We start from the raw sequence: 7650 nt of genomic DNA, 5'->3' as shown, positions 1-7650 counted from the left end.
ATGTCCACATGTTGGGGTTAAATATGGGAATAACAAGATTTTCAATGTCCGAAAGGTAGGGCCCTATCAAGTCCCATAGCATAACTAAGTGAGTGTTAATTGTGTTATGTTATTTGAAACTAGAGTGTGCCCATTTTTATTTGTTTCTTTTATAGTTGTACCCACTTTATAAGGTGTATCAATGCATGTGCACATGGGTCACCAAACCGTTGTTTCGGTTATGGAACGGTCGTCCCATCGCATCAATGGTAATGGGTGTGATATCATAGTCCCGCCCAAATCACCCTCTCTTTAAATAAATAGATAAATAAACTTTTAGTTTAGTTATTTTATTTACTATTTACTAGATTTTCTGGGATGCTCTTCTTCAGATTCTTTGATAATGGTTGGTGATCACTTAGCCATCGTTGTGTCTACGGTTACTCCGACTTCAATAGAGTGTGTTATTCCCTATAATTGTCGTCGATAGACATCGTAGATATCTCTACTCTTGAAAGTATCATGTATTCTCCAAGCGGAAAGGTTGGGTGTATGTTCGACATCTTGAAGCTTATCTCCGTCTTCATCCTACAAATTTTTTTGATCATGTGATACAACATTATTGTATTCACATGTGTTTGAACTTTCGTGTCTAAGTAAGCATGACTTCGTCAAATGTCCATTTGTTTCAACGATATCACAATATCACTCATAGTGGTGATTGTTATACTTTCCATTTGCGCAACCTTTTGCTATTTCATGAAAACTTATTTAAAGAGAGTTTTTTTTTTTGTGGTATGAATGTTATTTCATAAATGTTGAATTGATAATCATTTTGCTATTTCTTGTGATAATTCGGTGTGGAATAGTAGCATACACGTCATGAATGGTGAATTGAAAGAATCCTTTTGTTATTTCATGTGATGGCTTTTTGTTAATTTTAAGATGGTATGAATATTTTAATTTTTGGATGGTTTGTTGGTCTTTATTAATATTTTTAAACAATAAGTTAAAATGATAATTATTCACATTCAACATATCCGTTAAGCGGCCTTACCAAACAACATGTTTTCATTTTGAGTCGGATTCAAACCTTTGAATCATTCAGAGGTGGCCAAACAACTTCTAAATGATTATAGATGATTAGATTCAAGAAAAGTTGAAGTGGATATTAAAGAACTTCCTGATTAGATAAATACTACACATATACTACGTATTATTTACCCATCAAATCACTTTTTCTATCCCTCCAAATGCACTTGTTTTACAGTTTTTTTACGGAAATTGTGACTGATGTTTAGTTGTGTCCTTGCAGTGCTTCTTAGGAATAGTTGACAATTAATGGTTTATGATGTTGCATCAATTTGCATATGCTCACCTTTTCGTATGTTTTATTTTGTAGCAACTTTTGTGAACCATTTGCAAACTTTTTTTTCCCTTTTCAGATTGACATTGTGATCATAGCCGGTGTATAATGTATTATGTAGTTGGAAATGTAGATCTTTAGCATGCTTTTTTACTTGTGTTATTACAACTAGGTGAATACGTGAGAACCACATGTAAAATATTTTTAAAATTTTATTAAGTTAATAAGAATAAAGTTTTTTTTATAACTTTTGTATTGTTTAACATATATATATATATATATATATATATATATATATATATATATATATATATAGAGAGAGAGAGAGAGAGAGAGCTAGGTTCAAATGTTTTTAGCAGTTATTGTGTGCCTAAATGCACCAATCAGAAAATTACAAATAATTAAATAATTAATTAAATAGAAAAGGGTATTTTTGGTTTTTTTGCATTAGCAATTAATGAAATCATTTAAATAAATCCCTACAATTAAGGGAGCAAAACAAATACCTAATATATTTCTTTTACAAACGTGTACATCAATTTTTTCCCTTTATTATCTCTTCTCCCTCTCTTTCTCTAATCCTACCTTTGCATCTTCATAACCCTAACCAAATTGCCGGTCATCCCATTGCTGCAGTTCACACACATTTTTCCATCGATTTTTGTGGTTTTGCCCCTATCATCTCTCATTTTTTCACGATTGTTCCTTTTGGGCAGGTTCGATTTGCCTTTGATTTACGTGTCGATCTTCACCTTTCTCTATCCCTCTCGCCCCACGTCGCTGATTTCGACCGGAGACGAAAAAGAGAAGCAGCAACAACGAAGATGCCTCCTTCAAGCAGCAGGTAATTAGAGGGTGTCCACTCAGTCAACGGTTGTTTCTATCCTCTCTCCGATTCCTGCAATACTAGACGATTTGTTATTGGTCACCACATCACCGTTTGTGGATGATAGATCGATTAGGAGAGAGGCAAAGACCAGCCCACCACGGTACGCTGTGATTTTCTAGAAATATGTTTTGTTATTGATTTTGGAAGATGAATTTGTAGGATACAAAATTGCTGCAAGCATTTATCTGTATAAATGTGTGTTTATATTATATGAAATCTTTGACTAATGAGTAACAACTGATAGAATCTGTGATGATACACTGTGTGCCTAAAAGGTGTTCGATGAAATGTCGATTAGAATAAATTACAATTGTTTGATGTCTACTACATTCTATCAAAATTTACAGTTGTTATTCTTTTAGAATGCTCCAAATTTGTTAATATTTGAAAGTTGATTGTCTTTTTATTTATTTATTTATTTATTTGTTTGTGGATTTAGGGTTTGAAGCGACTGAATTCGACAGAATTCTATTTCAATCTCTCCTTATTTGTCAAGATAGGAAAAGTAAAAAAACATTGCAAGATAGGAAAAATGAAATACATTCTATTAGAATCTGGTCATGTGGTATGTATTCTGTCAAAACTCTTAGAATGTCTATTATTCTGGCAGAATTCGATTCCAATCTCCTTATTTGTCAAGATAGGAGAAGTAAAAACAATTGCAAGATAGGAAAAATGAAATACATTCTATTAGAAAATGCTATCATTCTATAATATATAGTTTTTATAAAATAAGTAATGCTTGTACTCTGTCAGAAATTATTTGTAGAAATACATTCTGTTAGAATGTCTTTTGAGAATGTTTGTTAACAACAAGTACATTAGCTTCATTGGTAATACTAATGAATAATGCATTTTATTCTTCCAGAACGGCTTTGAAGAAGGAATTCAATATTGATCATACAAGAGAAAGATTTGGAATCGAGGTCAACAACAAATATATTTTGCGAAGAATTACATTCTTACGATAATATATCACATTTTCATCATAGTTTGAATCAAGTGCATTATTTGGACCTTTGATGAAGAGCATGTGTATTTGCTTAATAATTGTATATTTAAGAATGCTATTTCTTAATATTTTTATTCATTTTTGATGATATTCTGTTAGAATATGTATAACTATATTAAATTGTATAAGACTATTAGTTTGTAAGAATATGTATGATTTTGTATTCACGTTTGAATGTATATGAAGAATATATGTTGAATTATTAAATCAGGTTAATTATCAAAAATATATGCATTGGAAATATATTCCACAAGAATAAAATCGAAAATATCTTTACTAATTAATGTTTGACATTCTGACAGAATAAAATCAGATATAAATTTGAATTACTTTAAAATATTCAGATTTTAAATTATAAAGGAATTCATTATCCCTAAAAATCCGAAAATTTCCTTTTTTAATATAGGTTGATTGACTAAAATGCCCTTATGCTGGAATTTGTGTGATTATATGGTACATGTTACCCTATTGTGATATCATAGACCATCAGATCATGATCTTTGATTCTATTCCATCCGGTGGTCCAGATTTGTGCATTCTGGCACACAATAGTTATAAAAACAAAATAACCTAACCCTATATATATATATATATATATATATATATATATATATATATATATATATATATATATATATATATATATTGAATATCTGATATTCATTATGTATGTGAATAACATTTAGTATAACAATGATTTATAAAAAAAAATGTAAATTTGAATAAAATGTAAACAAAAACACAATCAATAATGGAAATGATATTGATATACAAAAAATGAAATATAACAGAATTGTAATAAAAATAAATAAACAAAACACAATAAATCAGAATTTAGAAATTAAAAACTATAAATTGTTTATAAACTTCTAAAAACTTCATTATATACAACAGTGTATGTTTTATTTGTAAGTCTACCATCTTAAGTTTAAATTAACAATTATAATCATTTTATGTTGACTGAACTCTAGATAAGGCAATATTGGAAGTTTTCTTTTATACACAAACTGCAAGACATACAGAGACTCAGACTCATGTCAGTTATTTGGTTATAAGATTACAACTAAGAAATTATTTGGTTATTTGTCATACAATATAAGAAATCATAATTTTAAGTATGTTAGGTATCAAGGCCGCCCATGGGGAGTTCAAAAGGTTCCCATGAACAGGGCCCATAAAATTGTAGGCCCAATTTCTTAGCAATTAAATTATTATAGTATATTATGTTCACTTAAGGGACCAAAAACAAATTAGGTTATTAACAGACGACACAGCAGGAACCACAAAAAGGGAGCGGGAAAATCAAAATTTTCGGGAAAAGAAAAAACGCTTTGATTCCTTCTTCTTCGCTGATAACGCATGGATGGGGAAAAAATTAAATCACTCCCCGATCCTTGACAAACACAACAACGATATTATTATTGATTTATATCAGTGGAATTAAGGGGCAATCAACAATCTTACTAGCAACTTCTTTCTTCTTTTTCTTGAAATTTTGCAGGTTAAAGTAACAGCTTTAGATTTTATTTTACAATCTATTAGATGCGTTGAGGCAATAAGAAATATCATTCGATTTGAGTTCTTAGAGGTATTACAATCATTCTTCTCTTATTCTTTCTCCTCGAAAATCAGATTCAAGTTTTAGAAGCTTCAAATTTCACGCAAGTTTGAGGAATTAGGAAATCACCAGTGAAGGTAGCACTCTAATCAAATTTCATAGAAGCTTCGTTCTTCACTTCTTCTTTCTTTTCGAAAATTAGATTTTTTATTTCTAATTTCTGTTATTTTTTAAAAAAATTTTGAAGTAGACATTCTAATCAGTTTCCAAAATTAGAGGAATAAGGAAACCAATTTCGAAATACATAAAAACAAGGAAGTGAGGAAATCATTTTATGAATTTTGTAGGTACAAGTAAATAAAGTTTTGTTTTTTTCATTTATGATTTGTAAGAAGTAAATCAATGTTTTTTTCTTTCATTCTTTATGACTCGGTGTGTGACTATCAATCCAACATTGAGGTTTATAAATTTCTGATTTTCAGATTTTTTGAAGTGTTGAAAAATCAGAAAGTAATTTTCTGATTTCTGGAATCGCATATTAGTTTTTTTTTTTTTTCAAATCTTCTACTTTTACTCTTCTTTTTCTGATTTTGTTGCACACTGTGAGAGATTTTATATTTTTGAGTTTGTGTTTTACTATTCTTGTTACATAACAATGTTGCTCAAAAGATTCATTTATGTTGGCTATCCGATTCTCCTTGTTCTTAGTTTTTGTTCAAGTGATTTTTTGAATGGTAAAGCAATAAATCTTTTCTAACTTTTAGATTTTTATATTTGTGATTTATACAATTCAGATTATGTTTTAAATTTTACTGATTTCTTCTTTTTATATTTCTTTGTTTTACATTTCAGTTTATCAGATTTTAGCTTGGATGATCAAGAGAGGAAATCTACAAAGCACAAAGGAAAAAAGGAATTTATAAATTAGATGTGTATTTCTTTTTCTGTAATATGCCTTATGGAATTAAAATATGTGTTTGACATGAAAAATGTAAGAACTGTATGTATATTACGACAATGAAAAACAAGAATTCTACGTTTTTTATTTATTTATAAGCTTTAGGGGCTATTTTACTAAATTGCACAGGGCCGTTGATATCTCGGGGCCAGCCCTGTTCGGTATTACTAATTCCTACCGTAAGTTATGAAAAATAAATTTGTGTTAAATGAATTTTTTTATTTCACAAATTTAATTGACTTCTATGTAACAATACGCATTGTTTTTAATCTGGAAATTTAATACAAAAAACACTTTGTAAGTATTGTTTTTAATCTGGAAATTTAATAAAAAAACACTTTGTGATAAAGACTCCCATTGTTTATAAGCAAAAACAGACTCTCAATAAAATGCATCAAATATGAAAAATGAAACGGTGGTATTTTGGTCTTGTAAAAGAAAAGGAATTAAATTTTGATTCCTTCAGCCCATCCCTTGAATGATGAAATGTAGTATAATATGCGACCTGAAATTTTAACAGAATTAGATTCAATCCATTTTTAATCAAGAAGTTATACCATAGTTAGATGTTGAACCTACTGATGAGCTTAAAGAAAATGGTATATAATAAATTGGCACACTCCAAGTTGAACAAACTTGCCTCGCCTAGCCTTGAGATGAAAAAAAATAAAGATGAAGTTATCTGTAATCTAAGTTACAATAATAAAATAGTTTATATATAAAAAACAATAATACTTATTGACAATTTCAAAAGATTACCACAAGCAACAAAGTTAATCAAGTATATTGACATAAAAACTAAAAAGATTTAAAAATAATATATATATATATATATATATATATATATATATATATATATATATATATATATATATATACTAGCAGTGTACCCGCGCAAAGCAGCGGGGCGTGTAAATTCTTTCGGTGATATGTTTCCTCTACAAAAATGTTATGTTACAAAAGAAAGTACATGTCGAAGATAAAATAATCAAACTATGGTGTTATTTGGGAGATGAAGTCATTTTTTGTTCCTGGACGGTGAGTTTTATAGCAGAGGAGGGAACAAAGAGGTATATACGATTGGAGGGATATTTGAATCAACATTCTAAATTTAAGGATATCTAAAAGGGTTCAAAATTTGAATGAATCCGGGATTTGAGGGAACCATATCAAATTGCTGAGAAATATAAGGAGATTTGATGATAAATTTTTGAATTCAAAATGTGATTAAAATTTAATATTATTTTATTAATGGTTACTTGTACTATCAGCTTCATCATTTGGACATCTTAAAAAAATATTATTATTATAATCAATCTATTTTTAGAAATAGTTAGATTTCTTTTATAAGATAGTATATATATATATATATATATATATATATATATATATATATATATATATATATATATATATATATGGAAAAGTGAATATGTGGTTGTTATGTACCTAAACTTAGGTATAGAACCTTTTAAACGATGTAGTTTTAAACAAAATAAATCCAATTTCATTTTTTCCTAGCTTTGTTTTAATAGAATACCATTGAATTAAGTTTAATTATGGAATGAAAAAGATCAATTATATATATATATATATATATATATATATATATATATATATATATATATATATATATATTTACTGCAAATAATTATTGAAGTTTATAGGGAAAATAAAAAACCAATATTTTTTAACGAATATAACTCAAGCGTTTTGTCTTTCAATTGAAAAATTATATCCAATGATTTTGTAAAAAGCTTGATTGAGTTATGACATGTTCTTTTATCTTTTATTTTATTAGTTTTCATTTAGAATTTAGTAGGGTTGATTAAATGGTCACAAATTTTAATGTTTTAAGTTTTTAGATACAATGAAGAAAAATAACATA

This window comes from Lactuca saligna, chromosome 1 (genome assembly GCF_052625555.1).
Source record: "Lactuca saligna cultivar CGN05327 chromosome 1, ASM5262555v1, whole genome shotgun sequence".
Lineage (NCBI taxonomy): Eukaryota > Viridiplantae > Streptophyta > Magnoliopsida > Asterales > Asteraceae > Lactuca > Lactuca saligna.
This window is presented reverse-complemented; position numbering follows the sequence as displayed.